General features: G+C 46.5%; 1 protein-coding gene across 1 annotated transcript in view; it reads left to right on the top strand.

Moving 5' to 3' along the window:
• DUSP26 (dual specificity phosphatase 26) overlaps positions 1-17,152 on the top strand; it is a 41,273-nt gene that overhangs the window by 12,755 nt on the left and 11,366 nt on the right. The window contains exon 3 of the mRNA XM_064472715.1: positions 6,742-6,935. The gene's annotated coding sequence lies outside the window, so the exon portion shown is untranslated. The remainder of the gene's footprint in view (positions 1-6,741; positions 6,936-17,152) is intronic.

Here is a 17,152-nt window from a genome sequence, read left to right as displayed (position 1 = left end):
ACCATTATGTTTTAATTATCTGTTTGAAAAGGAGATTTAAAAGTGAATCCTGCAGGAACCTGGCCAGCATACACAACAGAAATCCCCTTGAGAGTCACTTCAGGAGGTGAAATCTGACATGGGAGGCATCAAAGATGCACTGGAAGGGACAGGGCTGAACGTCACGGCCATCCTGTACCCACAAAGTCTTTTGTCCCATACTAGTGGGACTGCAAGTTGATGGAGCACCCCCTCCAAGAGGGTGGATTTCCAGGTCTACTCTCAGCTGTGCGTTAGGGGAAGGAAGGTGCTGGCAAAAGGATTCTCTATATTTGGTAAAGGGATTGTCACCCGTTCAGCAGAGAAGGGACTTGGGAACTAAAGGAGCATCATCCTAAAGATGAGGGAATGAAAATGCATTGGTTGCCATGGTGCCTCATCTCAGACACGATGATCATAACAAGCATGAGATCACGCAGGCGGCGTACCTCTGCAGACCCCATACACATCAACAGCTGGAGATCTGGTGTTCTTGGCCAGCTTTTCAGATCCCCTTTTTTCTCCCTCGCTCCTAAGCCAGCTCTGTCCTCTCCTCCTGTCGTGCCCTACAAAGGGAACAAGGAGTCTCTGTTCTGTGCTGGTTTTCCTCCCCTTTCTCATGCTTAGGACTGTGTTTTAATGTGCAGGATTTGGTGGGGAACACTTGGACTCACCCAAGTAAAGGAATAGGGAAGGTAAGTTTTTAGGACAGGTGACCAAAGGGCATGCAAATGCATTCAGGAATTTAAAAATGCTGCCAAAAGGAAAGGCAGACTGAGGGAGTGAAGTCAGATCAAAAACAAGGCAGGAATGAATTGTGGCAAAACCCAAAAAACATGTGTCTCTTCTTAAGCTTGAAGTAAACTCAGCTTTGTGACCCCTTTTTCACACCCTTGCATTGGGACAAATCTATTTGCCAGTCCTCCTCCGCAATGTAATCACTCCACTGTTTAATGTTCTGCATTTTCCATTATTGCTAATCTCCTCAAATGAAAGGCAGGAACCCAGGCTGCTCCTGCGCCAGTGCCAGAGCCAACGCGTTAATCGCAGCCCTCCTGCCTGCCAGGACTGTGGGAGGAGGATTCCCTCCTGGCCATCCGTCTCTTCCTGGCCATCCCCTGTGCTGATGGCAGTGAAATCATCTGTAGGGAGGATGGACAGCAATGCACAATGGTCTTCTGGACTGCAAAGCCCTTTTTCCCCTTCCTGTGCTCCAGAGAGGTCAGCAGCCCCCCAGGAGAAAGTCCTGAAACATCATGACTTACATGTAACCCAAACACCTTAAAACTAAAGGGTTCCCAGAAACTTGGAAGAGGCCCTCCTGCATCTTGCAAATCCACAAAGCTTATAATTCCTTTGGGAGGAATGACACTGTGAAGATGCGAGATGAGAATATTAACACCCCCAGGGTTACCAAACATGCTGGTTTTGGCTGGGATAGAGTTAATTTTCTTCACAGTGGCTACTATGGGGCTGTGTTTTGCATTTGTGCTGGAAATAGAGCTGATAACCCAGGGATGGTTTTGTTCTGGCTGAGCAGGGCTTGCACAGAGCCAAGGCCTTTCATGCCTCTCACCCACCCCACCAGTGAGTGGGCTGGAGGCACACAAGGAGCATTGGCACAGGCTGCCCAGAGAGGTGGGGGAGTCACCATCCCTGGGGGGGTTCAAACAATGTGTAGCCGTGGCACTTGGGGGCATGGTTTAGGAGGCCTGGGGGTGTTGGGTTGGAGGTTGGACTTGATGGTCCTAGAGGTCTTCTCCAACCTTAATGATTCTATGGTTCCATAAGGAGCTGGGGGGGGCACACAGCTGGGACAGTGACCCCAACTGACCCAAGGGGTGTCCCACAGGAAGGGGGGACGTTGGGAGCGATGGCATTTCTCTCCCCAAGTCACCGTTACACATGATGGAGCCCCGCTGCCCTGGAGATGGCTGAACACCTGCCTGCCCTTGGGAAGGAGTGAGGGAATCCCTTGGTTTGCTTTGCTTGTGTGCGTGGCTTTTGCTTTACCTGTTAAACTGTCTTTATCTCAAACCATGAGTTTTTTTACTTTTACCCTTCCGATTCTCTCCCCCATCCCAGTGCGGGGGAGGGAGCAAGTGAGTGGCTGTGTGGAGCTGGGGTTAAATCATGACACCAAATTAAAAAAATTGATTTTTAATAACTCTAACCATCTCGTCAGCTTTCATTAGTCTCCTCTTTGGCTTCATAGTGTTGGGCATGAAGAATATGAGGATTTGAAGAATTAACTGAATTAATGAGGGCTGATTATTAATGCTCAGAGCTCAATAAAACAGGGAGAGAGAGAAATAAAACACCAAAAAATTAGCTGAAAATAAGGGTAATCTTTCATTCCCCCAAAATGAGATACATTGAATTATTGCTATACTTAAAATTGAAGCACCGAAGGAATGGAAATAAATACCTCCCATTAGCTATTGGAGGACCTGTGAAATTTACTGCAAGCAAATGTCCAAGTCAGGGGAAGAGGATGATAATGAGGAGGCGGTACCAAAGACTGCAGCTGAGGCTTTGGGCAACTCCTTGTGGGCCAGACTTTGAAAAACGCTCAGCCTCTGTATTGTGCCCAGATCACCAAAGAACCCAGTGCCACTTCTGCCCTGCCCAGGGGTCACAGGGGATCCTGGAGTGGGGAGAACCTCGTCCATAATCGGAAGCTGTTTAGGGGTTCAGCTCCTCTAAAGGTTTTAGTATTCAGTCTTGTAAAAGGCCTGCTCCTTTGCTCCTTTGAATATCTGAATATCTGATTTAATTCCTCATCTCCAATGGGAGTTGTACAGACAGAATCATTAGTGCTCCCCTGTGTTTAGGTTGCAAAATCTTCAGGAGAGGGATTGTGAAGTCTGAACTTAGTCCAGGCCTGCAGTCACAACTGTAGTGCAGATATCACTAGCAGTGATCCCTACCTCTCCTCCATCCCAAAGGCCTAACCAGCTTCGCCCTTACAAGAACACCAAAGTACTTAATTATCTGCATAGAAAGAAATACAGAATTGACTGCCATTGCTCCTTGTCAACGGGTGGCATCGTCCAGGATTGTCAGGGCTAATGGTAATTGATGTTTCCTTTCACACCTGCTCTCTTTCCTGCTTTATTAAGCCTCTGCAAACACTGCTGTCTCTGGGGAAACAGTGGGAGTGGAGGAGGAAGCCTGTGGAAGAGAACAATTCCGGTTGTTCAGCACAGCGCTTTTCTAAATTGCATTCAGCCTCTTTTGCAGAGTAATAAAGTGTTGTCTGAAAGGCAGCATGGAGTTTTAATTTTCTCATTGTCAATGGATGCTGTAATCACGTAATTAACAAAGTGCGGGAGATAGTCATTTAAAGCAAGCCGAGAAAGCCAGGACATGAAGCAGATGCTTGGGGGAGTGGAGCAACTTTATTTGAGCTCTTCTAGACCTGGAGACCTTTTTAGTACTTGAAAGATGGAGGAATCACGTTTGGATAACAGGAGTAGTTAAAAGAAGCAGTGTGCTTTGCTTTGCTATTTCATCCCTGTATGAACTTAAAAATTCAAGGGTTAAGTTTTCCCCTGCATTTCCCCAGTCTGAGAGCCTGGGTACTCAGCGAGGGGTAAATCCTAGCATCCAGTCCACTGGCTTCTGTGGTCCCTGGTCTCTATGGTCTTGTGGCCCCAAACCTCATGCTGCTTTTTCTCCTGCAACTTCAAGATTTGTCCCTACCCCAGCAGTCTTCACTATAGGTATTTTTCACAGCCACTGCACCTCTGCCGAAGTTCATCACTGGTTGGAGAGAGCCCTGACTGCTTTATATTACAATGACACCAGCGTTTCTTCTGCTGTGGTTTTGTGTTTTTCTCAGAAGCGAGCAAAGGGCTTTTTGGACCAAATAGCAGCAGTGCCTCCCCCTCCTGATAGAGCTGTGAGGGTGTTGGGGTTGTCATGGCACCCGCACAGCCATAGCCTACGTGTGTCATATCAGAGTAATCAGCAATCTGCGGAGAGACAGCAGGCGGTGATACGTAACCAATAACTTCTCATACTCTGTGATCAGCAATAGGCAGCTGATGACTTTTTCAAAGTAACTCTAATAACCCAGTGCACAGACCACGGGCACAAATGTGGCAGCTGCATCCAGACAGCTCCTCGTGCAGCCCCGAAGCCCGTTGTGCTGGGTGGGCAACGGCTGCTGTGCCTTAGCCCCGGCCTGGAGTCAGATTTTCTAGAGCTGGAGTGAGTAGTGAGCATGGTGGTCTCTCCTCTGTTCTGCACCAGCTCGCCTCGTGGCTTTGGCACGTGCCAAGGCCACTTGAATATTCCACCGCAAATGCTGGCTGCATGCCTGCATGCTGCGTAAGCGCCCCCGGGCTGCTCCAGTGCTTGGCCTTGGGGATGCCGAGTGTGGACCGGGTCTTGCAGGTGCTGAGAACAAGAGGAGACCTGTCAGTGCATCTCTTCTCCGCAGAGCCTTTCCTCAGCATGAGCCAAGAACTAGAGGGGGTCAGGCCATGGTGTGCCCAGCAGCCTCCGTAAAGCTTCCTCTTACCCTTCCTCTTTCTCTTCATTGGCAGATATTTTAGGGTGAGGAAATCTAATCTATCTGTAGGGAAAACTTTCTTCCTCAGTGGCTATTGCCCAAAGAAAGAGACTGTCTGAAGGAAGAAGAGAGGTGCTATTTTTTATGCAGGAAATGCCTCTCTATGTCTAAGAACCCAGTAAACAATTACAGCAATGGAAGGATCCTGGAGATTTAGAGATGCAAGAATGCTGACAAAGGCTAAGCTTGACCCATTTATCTCTCAGCCCCTCTCAGCATATTTAGCAGCAGCTAAGAAGCACCTCACAAAATTGAAACCCGTGAATTTAAATGATAGCCCCTTCTGTTCTGGCTTTTTAATTTCACATCCCTTGGATACTCCCTTCCCCACTTGGAAATATGGAGTCCTCTTTGTCTCCAGTGATATACGACGTGTCTGTCCCCACCTCCACACTGCTGAACTGGAAATTGTTTATAAAATGGACATTATGGGTCTGCTGACTTTAATTATGAGGAGATACCAGCTCACAGGTCACAGGCAATGAAGGCTTTGGGAGGAGGTGAGGCTTGAAGGGCTGGTTTGTGGACCAAAGTGAGCTCAAGGAAATGTTGCAGGTAGTCCAAGGTCACAGTGTTCCTCCAGATCCTTGCTGCTGTGAAGCTCCTTTAACTATCAGACCCCTTTTAAAGAAGTTCTTTGCTTTATACCTCATTAACTGAGAAAGAAATCACCCAACAGAGCCCATAATTTTGTACGCCTGACCTGTGGATGCTCTGTATTTATATGGCTTTGAAGAAACCATCAAGATTTCTAGTAGTATTTATAGTACGATAGCGTTTACAGGACCTGGCTGAGAACAAGACCTACAGTACGAGGTCTCATACATACATAGTGAAAGTGCATGAGGTACGAGCTTATGGGCTTTAAAGCTGAGGGAGCAAATAGGCTGCAGGATTGCGTAGGAGGGCAGTGCTGGAGAGCAGTCCGGGTCTGACACCCCGCTAACAGGGCCATGCATGTGACTGCCCATAAGCATCAAAGTAGAACTCAGTGGAGCTGTGCTGAAATCCAGTATCCTCTCAAGGCTTCAGTATGTACTGGGATTTAATGGGGAATGGTTTGGGACAGAGAGTGCTAATGGAACTGCCCCTACAGTCAATGGAAGGAAGTAGCTGCAATTCTTGGGTAAATCCTCTCTAGGAGATGACATTACTGCTTGATATTGCACCCCTAAGTAGCGTGCGATGTGCATGCCTCACTGCTGTCGTGAACCCAGGCATCGTAGCTGGTGGTTTACCTCTCAGTGCCTCATTTAGTGTTTTGGGTGTAGGGCCAGGAACCAAAGACCTCCAACATCTCATTTTTACCCATAACATCACCACATCTGTGCAAAATTGATGCCAGGTTTATACACAAGCACTGGCTCAGTGGAGTGACTCCCAGTTTGCGTGGGAGTAAATAAAAGGAACATGATTTCTGTGCGTGCTGCACACAGTCCCTGCTAAGATTTTCTCTGGGACTGTCCCTGTCTGCAGTCGCCCTTCCAGACAGGAGAATAGGAAACCTTGCTGGTAGCTACAGTGCTAGCAGCAGTGCAGAGCTTGTCTCTCATCTGCAGGTCACTGCTTGCACAGCCCGCAGCCACCCACAACAGTAATTATTCACAGCTCTTTAAATTCCTTTTGTACTGCTCCACTGCAATTTTAAATCACTCCATCAGTTGTGACAGTTTATGAGAGCTGATGTGGCTCATCCTCTGGAACAGACAAGCGGGCATAGGAGAGATTATTCCATGAACTCCATTTTATTTTTTACCCTGTATCTTCCCTGATCCTTAAGCTTCCCCTCTTTTTTTTTTTTTCTTCCCCTTGAGCAACTCTTGTCAGCAGGGCTGGAGCCCAAGTTATTTTTTTCATAATGCCCCAGTGTGTTCACAGCTCCACCACTCCTCCACAAATGACAGGCTCCGTATTGTGCCAGGGAAAGGTAAATTGTTAAGTGCATTTACTTCTGTTAACACAATAGTCGACACAGCGCAGCCTCCTGTTTGAGCTGCCAGGCTTCGTATGACTTTCAAGCAGCTGTCACTTAGGTACCTTGGAAGGATAAACTGCACTCTGAAAACGCAAAGGTGTGGGGAAAGTATTTGTTTATGTAGCTCCTGTAAATGATGAGCCCTATTAATTAATCACTCCCTTTCCAGGATAGGTGTCAGAATCAGACAAGAGCCAATCAGTAAACATGGGAGCACGAGTACCCTGCAGGAGCGGTGCTGGCAGCAGCAGCAGGGAACAGGACGAGGCGGAGAAGGAGCCGTGCCAGGGAATGAAGGCATGACCCCCGCTGGTGTGTTAGACCCCAGGATAAGCTGTCCCAGAACTGACCAAGGCCTTACAGGTAAACTGTAACATCCCTCCTTAGCTTCCCCCCAGCAATGTGTAATAGCAATAGCCCTACTGAAAGTTAACAGGCTGTGCCAATGTAAAAATCACTGAAGCCTAGAATTTTAAAATTTGTTTAGGTGCCTAACAGCCACTGAAGGCAATGACAGCTACTGTGGAAAGATTCCTGTTGATTGCAACAGATACTCATCTGAGATGGCAATGTAAGACAGGATCAGGGAATGGTTTGATGTGGCCCTGTTGGTTTCTTCTAATGTTACTCTACAGGTGGTCCCAGTCTCACTGAACGCCTGCACAAGCCAGGGTTCTTCAGAAAAAGAGGCATGTTCAGATGTAAAACTCAAGCAATAAATTGTTTCCAAATGCACGGCTAGGTCAAGGGAAGAAGTCAGCAATCCCTGGGCAGTTTTATGATCTAATTTCATTTCTCAAGTGTATCAGTCTGTGGTTCATATAGTCCCTGACATATGTACTTGGCCAAAACCTAGGAATAGGAGTGTGTGGGTGGCAGAATAACTCTGGATGAGACAGGAATATAGACTCTTTATCAGCAGAGTGAAATCATCAACCCTTTATTGGTCTGAATTGCTTACCTTCACTCTCCTACCGAGTCAGATCTCAGGCTGATATATAGCAGCTGAGCATCTTCCTCATGGCAGCATTATCAGCAGAGAATGAAGTCCTTAGAAATGTGCATTAATCATCTAGAAGGAAGCGTGTGCATCGACACACGCAGCTGAATTTCGCCTTAAGGTGTATCAGTTTTGTCTCCATTGAAAATGGTGGCTGTGTCGTCACAGCCAAAGGCAGAATTCATGCCAGCGTGGTTTGGAGCAGCAGATCAGACCAAGGCGTAAACATGGCCAGGGCCTTCTCTTCTCACATTCCTTTACAAAACTGGCCAAGGTGAGCCTGCATTTGTTTGATATCCTCACTGCATTCAGAAGCATAGAGAATTATTTCAGGCTTTGTGCTGAGAGCTGTAGTCCCCTTCTACTCCAGACAACAGCTGTATGAGGCCACCCGAGTGTCTGAGGAGAGGAATTAAGCCGCAAGATGGCTGCTGAGGTCATGTAACACCATGAAAGCTGTAATTTTCCTGCAATTGATTTTCTAAAGACAACTGGTGGTCTGTGTGCAGTGAAAGCTAATTTAAACAAGAAAGATGAGTCTTTCCAACACACCTTGATTGGCAATTGTGATAAATTCCTATAATTACTATTGACTCCACAGAGGTTTTTCGTTTGTTAAAGATGTTGCTGGGATGACAGCCCAACAATGAATAAAACAGGTGAAGGTGAAAGTCGCATTAAATGCCTGTCTTTGCAGAGTTCCCTGAGTAAATCTGTGATGAACCACGAGTCTTCCTTCTCTCTCCCACCAGCACCTCACCTCCCATAGTCAGAAAATGGACACTGAAGTTGTTCTGTTCTGTTTTCTGGCCAGGTAGTTTCCAACATGGTCATTTATTATTCAGGCCTTGTACTAGAACATGGAGCAATGTGTGCTTGAATCACATGGGGTTTAGTCACAGGAATAAAATATTTACAAATGTGAACTGCTTAGCAAGTCTCTATGGCGTCTACCAAGCATTGAGAAATTAGGAGGGTCATCCAGAAATACTTTGATCTCTTTTTAAAAAGTCACAAGTTTAACAATGCTATAATACATGTGGCATCTTCATCTTCTGGTTTCAGATTCTTCAAGTTGCTCTTGCTTCATGTTTTCAAGCTTTTGTCATTCCCCCTCTCCTTTTAAGAGAAATGGAAATTGTGATGTTTTTGCTGTGATTCAGCTGCTAAAATTGTAAGAAAAAATCAGAGCTGAGACCCACAAAAACATAGCAAAACCAGGCAACATTACTACACCCCCCAAAATTCATGAGGAGCTTTGCAAAGCCCTAATCTCTAAGCAGCCTTTCCAGAACTGTTTGAAGGTTGTTCTTGCCTCAAAGCTTCCAGGACAAGAAGAACAAGGAAAAACGAGAACTGCAGATGGATGCTGTGTTAAATCAGCAGCGGCTGGGAGGAGTCCTGGGCTCTGATGCATTGACTTCAGCAGGATTTGGAAGGAGCCCAGGAAAGAAAGAGATCCAGAGCTGTTTTGCTTCCCTTAAGGAATGAAAGTATGAGGCCAGGTTACTCAAGAGCTCATGCTGGATACTGAGCTCTTTTAACAAGCAGACCACACGTCCACTAAGTTCATTATTCCCTTCCCTGCTCTTTGGAGACGCCCCAGAGCCCATACTGTTTTGTAACTTCACAGATTAAGAAACACAGGCCTGGAGTTTCAACGAATGCCAGTCTGCATGACCAAACCCAAAGGGGTCAGATATTTTCCCTCTGAAAAGAAAACTACATGTTTACATGCACTATTTGTTTCCAACAGAAAAACAGTTTATAAGTGACAGACAGAGGCCACGTCTTCTGTGTGAAACACTCAAAAGCAAGCAGGAATCATATTGGCCACACACAAACCTGCCTCTCTGCATTATACATTTTCATACCTTAAATTCGGCCAATTGTGTGGGTGTGGAAAGCTCAGCCAGAAGCCGTGTGTCTTGCAGTGAAGAAGTGAGTGAACACAAAGCAACAGAAAGGAAAAGAACAGCAGGTAAAATGAGTGCCTTGTAGGAGTCCTCCATCATTACTGCAATGATGATTTGACTCGTGTACTTTTGCTTTTGGGCTGTTTCCCTCCGTGGAGACAGAACACTTAATGATAAAATACCACCTTTGTTAAAGCAGAACTAATATTTAACAGCTGCAGAGCAACCAGTTCACACTGGAGTCAGCTTCTTCAGTGGAGAAGGAAGGGGGAAATGTCAAGGGCACAGCAGGTGCTGCAGTTTCCTCCCAGCCTGCTCGCGTCTGTCCTTAAAGTGGGTTTATAGATAGCTCATGAGTGGGTCCATAGGCAAACTGCAGATCCAGCACTACACACGTGTACATGGATCTGCGACATGTGCAAGTCACGGCTGTGAACACACTTGGACGCCTGCAAGGTGTGGTGTTACCTCTCTTCACCTGGCAGCGCTGGAGCTGGAGCCGATGTGTCCCCACGGCCCCCTGCATATCTAAGAGCCACCAGATACACGCACTAACGTAGACATACCTTATTACAGGTATCAACATGCAACTACGCAAACTCCCACAGGACTGCAGCCACCTCAGGGGTACATGACCCTGCTCACAGCTGCAGAAAGGTCTCGGCTTTGCTTCCCACCCTGAAGAAGTTGGGAGCTGTGAACAGCTAAAACCATACCAGCCGCAGTCCATCCAGCCCCTCCAACACTTTGTGAAAGAAGCTGACGGAGACCACTCATAGGCAAACTTTTTCATGGGGAATGAACATTCAGGTCCCAGCTTAGCCCTGCGTACAAACTGCAGTCTTGGGGTATTTGCCCTGGAGGAGGAGGGCAGACTGCCCGGCATGCACACACAGAGCAGGCTGCTGAGCCAACAGAGGAAGGGAAAATACAAGCACATCCTACAGAAATATGTGACAAGACACGGGAAATTCTTCAGGCAGAAAAGTCACTGCAGTTTTGTGTTCCATAAGAACTTTCTGGGCAGAGAAAGAGTGAACTTCTGGCGCTAATGGACATTTCTGAATCAGCTCTTCCAGTGACTGCTGAGACTGTGCTGGAAAGCTCAGCACAGGAATTTGACGGACTGAGCCTTTCCAGTGACTAGGTTACTATTCTCAGTAAGGGTCTGTGTTCAACTCAAAGACCTCCATGCTGAAAAGGAGGGCGAAACATCCTTTATCTCCCCAAATCTATGTTTGAAGGCCCAGTTGTCTCCTTTAGATTCTCACTGGTTTTAGTGGGATGTGCAAGGGAAGCGAGGGCAGAATCAGGACTTGGAACTTGCCTTTTGCCCACTGACAAGGGAAGAGGCAGGCCTTCAGAAAGGTGTCCTGACTACATCTTGCCAAATTGGGAACTTATTTTCACTGGGACAGCTGCTGTGGACTTGGTCCCACCAGAGTGTCCTGGAAATAACCCCACAGAAAGCTCACAGGTACAGATCTGTGTTACAGTGCGAGAGGAGTAAGTGGGAAACTGGGTCCTATGTCTGCGGTGGGGAAAGACAGATCTCCAAAGATTAGTTCCCTCACTTATAGTTTGCCATTGTTTCCTGTTAACTGCGTCATCCAAAATAAGCCCCTTTTCACTTCTTTCTTAACCACCTCCATGCCAACAGAGCCCTACGATTCCCAGCGGAGTTACTTTGTAGATACGCTGTTTTGGTGAATGGCAGAATTTGTCCTGTCCTGTTGCTACACAATACTTTCCTATCGTTCCCACCATTCCTAGGTAATTACAATAGCTCTGCATTATTGCAAGGCTTATATTATTGGCATAACTCTCCTCCTTCTCTGGAATTCCAGGAGTATGTATACATATTCCTGATATATTCTGTGTTCTAGCTAAAGCTTGGCGAGTGCAATATGTGTTTCACACCAGTTACAGCTATAGCGTGAGTAATTTGGGGGAGGAGGGAGGTAAGTGAGCAGAAAAAGAAAGAGCTTCTCCAAATCCTTCAGCTCTTCACTTGGACACTGTGAATGAGATATTTAAATACGTTGCCGTGGAAACAATCAAAGAGGGGGTCTTTTTGTGTGTGTGTGTGAGTGTGTGTGTTTTAGTAATCCCAAAAGGGCTATTTAATTGGAATCAACCACAGCTTTTTATCTGTGTTTTAAATTGGAGAGAAATAAAAAGAAGAAGCTGCCAGAAAAGGAACATTAAATAAAAAGGGGGAAAAAAAAAGCCCACATGAAACAAGATGGGGGGAGAAAGAGAAATCAAAAGAATACATTTACTGTAACCAGCAAAGGATTCATTAGGGTTACAACAAAGCTCAGTTCAATTTCCCTCCTATTGACATTAACGAGTTTGATGTAGGTCCAGCCTGAAAGGCAGCAAGAACATCTTTCTCTCTCCCACTCTGCGCCTGGTCCCCGGGGACCAAGCAGCTGCCTGTAAATTGCTCCACACAAGGGGAATAAGGTTTTCTTCTTTCCTCCTTGCATTTGTCTTTGTCCAACCGCACCTGCACTGAGCAGTGCCCTAGGAGCCTGCCCTGCCACTCTCCCCTCATCGCAGCACCTCTCCTCCCTCCTGGACCCTCTGACTGGGACACGCCATTTTACTCTCGATGGACCTAAGATGTTATTTATTACTATCCTGCAGCTTGAATACATTGAGCTTGCCAGGGTTATTTTTGGTTCCAACAACAGCCCTTCTAGGCTCGTAATTAAGTATTATTATTGTTAATGTTAGTATTGAAGTTGCTGTTTAAGTTAAAGGACACTATTACTGTAAGAACAACCTCACTGTGAGTAAACTTATGCTAGAAATTAGATTTCTACGCATTGGAAAGACTGATCCTGGACTAAGGGCTGCAGGAGAGGAAGCCTAACACTTTTAAGAGGTAATTTGGTGGGGCACGAATGAGGTTTTATCTCAAAGAGCTGAACTTCATGGTTCCAGAAGGTCTTTTCCAATCTCTTGCTCCTCTGTTTTATGCTTTTTGTATTAAAATGAGATGTGAAAGGGTCTGAATTACAATGCAGTGTGTATTCAGTCACGCACACAGAGAGTAGGAGCCAGTTCCTGACCCTTGTGTAAAAAGACAAGATTACATTTGAGATTAATTCTGCATGGACAGAGGTGCCAGTACTTGCACATTAAGGAAGGGGCATTGATCGCGGAAGCCAGGATCAGGCTCTGATGTTCTGCTGCAGAGAGAGCCAGCACAAAATTAGCACACAAAATAGACAGTAGCTGGGAGGAGTCCAGAGGCACAGCAGAAGGAAAGGACTTGAATCAAGGTCCAGTTTTAGTGTTATTTTTAGACACAGCACATTTTCACCATCCTCTGGAGAGGAAATGGGAGAATGATGCTTGGTCCTGCTGCCTTTCTAAAGGACTTGGAGCTCAGGTGACAGAAGTAGTTAGATGTTTTTGTCACTATTAATAATCACCTATTGGACTCATAAGTGCGGTTGTTAGAAACTGGGAATGCTCAGGGAGGTGAAGAAATGAGAACAAGAGCAGGACCAAGCTAATTCTGCCTCAGCTTGTGTGACCTTGCAGACTGGCTCCGTCACACTGAGAGATCTGTGTGAAGAGGTCGTGGCTGTGATGGAAGTGCTCTGCGCTTGGTACTGTCCCAACGCACAAGAAAAGCAGTCTGTCAGAGATAAGCCTCAGAGACACTGTCAGGAGCAGCTTTACCTCATGGACCAGAAATTAGGGCATGCTCAGCTCCCATCAGTTGAAAGCATTATGTTCTGGCAATCTTCTCCCTTCCCACTTGTCCGTTCCTTGACTGGATCTTCCAGTTTTCAACCACGACAGCTCCAAGCCCTAGTTCAAGGGCAGAAACCTCTGCTTGATTCTCCTTCCTTTTCACCATAAACCAAACTCCTCCTACCAGCCTTTCCCTTTCACTCCCCCCACTCTTTGAAACTGGCACCTTCCTTGAAGAAGAATAGCAAGAAAGAAAATGTATAGCTGTAATAGATTTTCCCCACTGGAGTGTACATTAAATTTAAGGCTTTGCTCTGGACACTGAATGGTTGGTCATTAACGCACCTCGAACCAGCAGCATAAAACAATCCTCATAAGTGCTACCATGAAAAATGGTGGCAGAGATCAGAAGTGATCAGAATGCAGACGGGAGCTGCAGCTCTCGGCGTAAAAATGATTAATGAAAAATCCCCAGCATCCTTTCTTCTCTTTGCAAGCAAGGAAGCGAGCGAGCTTGACAAGAACAACGGCTCCTCATGTGAGGAGGATAATAGCAGGAATGATATGTCTCCAGGAGATTCCCAAGGCCTTGTGTGCGCATAATAAATTGCCCTTGTCACTTTTGGGAAACTTATGAAGAAAGATCGCCAAAACCAGCCGAAGCAGTGAGGGAAAAGAACAAAAGATTCAGTCCAAAAGAGCCCAGCCTTGTGTGGGAGATGCACCGGCTCCGCTCACCCCTTTCCTCCATTTGCTCAGCAAAGTGATTTTGAAGAGAACAGAAGGAGCTGGGTCCCCAGGCTCATAAAGTATCTGTCAGTGTATGACGGCAGTAAAGCCAAGAAAGGGACCGCAAGATGCGGAGCTGCAGATCTTAAACCCTGTGTTAGAGAGCAGAGGAAGCCCCTGAAATGCTGGGCTGTGCTGCCATGGCAGATGCTTGCAGTCAGGTGTCCAGGTGACTGACAAGGATGTCATGGTAGGGAAGCGCTTTGGCTTAGGAGGGCTTGCTTTCTTCCTGAATTGTGTCAAATTTCTCGTGCAAATGGTGCAAATCAGCTAATCTCGTCCTGCCTCAGTTCCCTACCTGTAAAACCGAAATGTTTCCTTTCTATGCTTCCTTGGCTACTTACATTGGGATTCTTCGGGGCAGGCGCTATCTCCCACTGTACATGTGCAGCCCACAGCTCAAGAACGTGATCCCGCAAATACAAAAGCCAATTGTCATACAGATGCAGCCAAGCCTTTAGATACTGCTCCAGTTCTCCTTTAGGCATGCAGTGGCATGCAAGCCCTGCCACACAGGCTGAGCTTTACCCCTGTGAGTTTGCATAAGCCCACTGGTGAGGTGAGGAGGGATTCAAAGAAGGGGGTCACACTGGGAAATCTGCTTTAATTTCCTGCTCTGCCTCGAGCTTCTGTGTGACACTGTAAATCACTGACAGCAAGAAACGTGAAGACAGATGAAGTTTGCAATGCTTGACTGGTACTGCCCAAAGCACACTGGGACCATCTAACGGAGTGCAATCAACACAGCTCCGGGCAGCTGTTTGTGCATATTCAGGAAAGGCAGTTTAACAGAGCAGGGGTCCTTCAGGCAGTGACTCAGGAGCGAGATAAGTTTCCTTTTGTGAGTCAGCTGGTAAGACTTAGGACCTTGCAAATGATCTTTGTGGATTTTTCCTTTAGTGTCTCTCTGTCAAGCTCTCTATATTTTAATGATGGGGATGGCAGCACTTGCTGTTATCCCTCTTACCCGCGGGCATTTGTTTGAACACCTGCTGCAGGTGGTTCATCCTCCCTTGCTAAAGCACCGTCGACCTCAGGTGTGCGAATATTTCCATTAATACCTGCCAGGTGTGTGGAGACGATAAAGGCAGGTCCTGCATTGATGGCTGCTCTTTGGATTTCTGCCATAGCTCCAGGACTGGCTGTGAAAGGAGGGCTGGCCAGCGGAGGGTAAAAGTACCCCTTGGCAGAACAGGGATGACCACGGTCAAACAGATGCCACTAATTCTGCATTGTTATTCCACTGAGGATAACAGAGAGGAATGGCTTTTGCTCAAGCACCAGGCCTGTGTGGGGAGATAACAGCCCATTGAGGCCAGGCCAGCGCTGTTGTTGGTGAGAAACCCATCGTGGAGTCAGAGGAGGAGCTTCATACCACTTTCTACCTCTGGGCAGTATCAATCATCCGAGAGCCGCTGCGCAGCAGTGACTCCCCTCACCAGGATGGCCTCACCTGGACACACTTGTTTACCTGCTGTCATATCCCATTAGTCCCAGTGCTTTATGCAAGGCAGGCTCTGGCCTCCCAGGCTCAGCCAGGTTCTCTCAAGGTATTTGCCTTCCTCTGTGCAGCACTGGAATAATAGCGGCCAGTAGCAGGGTCATTTATTTGGCCTTTCATCCTTCAGCAAGATGGATGAGGATACTGATAAATAGCTGCCTCTATGAGAAAGCCTGGTTTTGGTCTGTAGCTCTCATATGCGGCTGTATGAATTGTCTCCCTGCTCACCTGTTTCATGAACAACCGTTAAAGACTTCTGGATCTTTGAATGCTGTGCCCAGGGTTAAAGCTGGGCCTTATCATAAGGGCTGGGGATTTTCTGCTCCCTTACTGTAAATAAAAGCGACTTTCTTCTCTGCTTACAGTCAGAAGCTTCCCTTGGGACAGTGTCTCCAAGGAAGCCCCACAGACGCCCCTGGGGTTGCATTAAATCTTCATGGATTTCACAGCCTGTTAAGTGTCCGATCCCTTGGCATTTCCCAGCTCTGAAGGCACTCCGTTCCCGAGGGACTGATAGTTGCTGTAACTTCCAGGCCAAGGAACCACAGCTGCGTATCCCTCAGGAGAAGGGCAGAGGGACAAACATCCTCATTGGTTACAGAAAAGTTAGGAAAAGGAAAGCTGTGCCGTGGGAGTGCTGTGCAGGAAGCTTAGGTTCAGGGCTGGTTTTGCTTCAGCTCCCTGCATGACTTTGCAGCAGTCACTGTGCAGAAGTATGTGCTTTAATTTTCTCTCCTGTTTCTGAGCTTTTTTTCCCATTATTTTCTGTTTTGTCTATGCAAGACAGAACTCAGGATAGATTTAGATACCTGCATTCTGTGTCTGTACATTTCCTAGTGCCATGGGACACTGATTTCATTTGGATTTCTAATTTATTTCACAATACTGTGGAATAATTAGAATTATTAAAGCCAAAATGTTCTTTGCTGCCTGTTTCTATTAGGCAAAGCAGCTCAGACTGTCAGGTCTTTGGGGAGGGAGGAGGAGGTTTGTTTTTTACCCCCTCCCAATCTTTTGTCCTTCATGACCTTTACTTCTTTTGCTAAAATTAACATTTGTGCAAAAAAACAGAGGTAGAAAATTGGTCCCTCTTCCCATTGCACCAAACATTCCTGCGATGAAAGGTTATTTTTTTCATAGCTGTGCTGTAGGGCATATTGGATGATATGATCTGCCCTTTCTCAGGGTAAATCATCAGCTTTGTTTTCCTTCTTTCGTTATTACTATCCTCTCCCTGGGACATGAGTACTTTCCATGTTGACTGTAACATTACTGTCTCTGCTGGTAGCAGATGGAAAGCCAAGCTGGAGGTACAAGCCATGTTGCCATTAAGAGCCAGCAGCAAAACGTAATGGTTTCTAATGTAACTCTTCAAGTCATTGACAGAGCTGTTTCTCAAAAAGAAAAAAAAAAAAACAAACCCACAAAACAACCCAACCCTGAGGCACAACTAAGTGTACTGGTAAAACCCTGTCTTTAATATGTTGAGAGTTTCACAACTGGTTTTGATGCAACTGGGAATTTTTAGCTTTTTATTGGAATAAATCAATCAATCGAGAGCTTTCCTGGGCATAAGCAAGAAAGAATTCCCATCCTATGAAATCAAGCAGCCACGTTTTCAAAGGGAGGACTATTCCTGGCAATCTAATTTGAAACATCA

Source organism: Phalacrocorax carbo, chromosome 24 (genome assembly GCF_963921805.1).
Source record: "Phalacrocorax carbo chromosome 24, bPhaCar2.1, whole genome shotgun sequence".
Classification (NCBI taxonomy): Eukaryota; Metazoa; Chordata; class Aves; order Suliformes; family Phalacrocoracidae; genus Phalacrocorax; species Phalacrocorax carbo.
The sequence above is the reverse complement of the archived record's forward strand: the minus strand, read 5'-3'. Positions and strand labels throughout refer to the sequence as shown.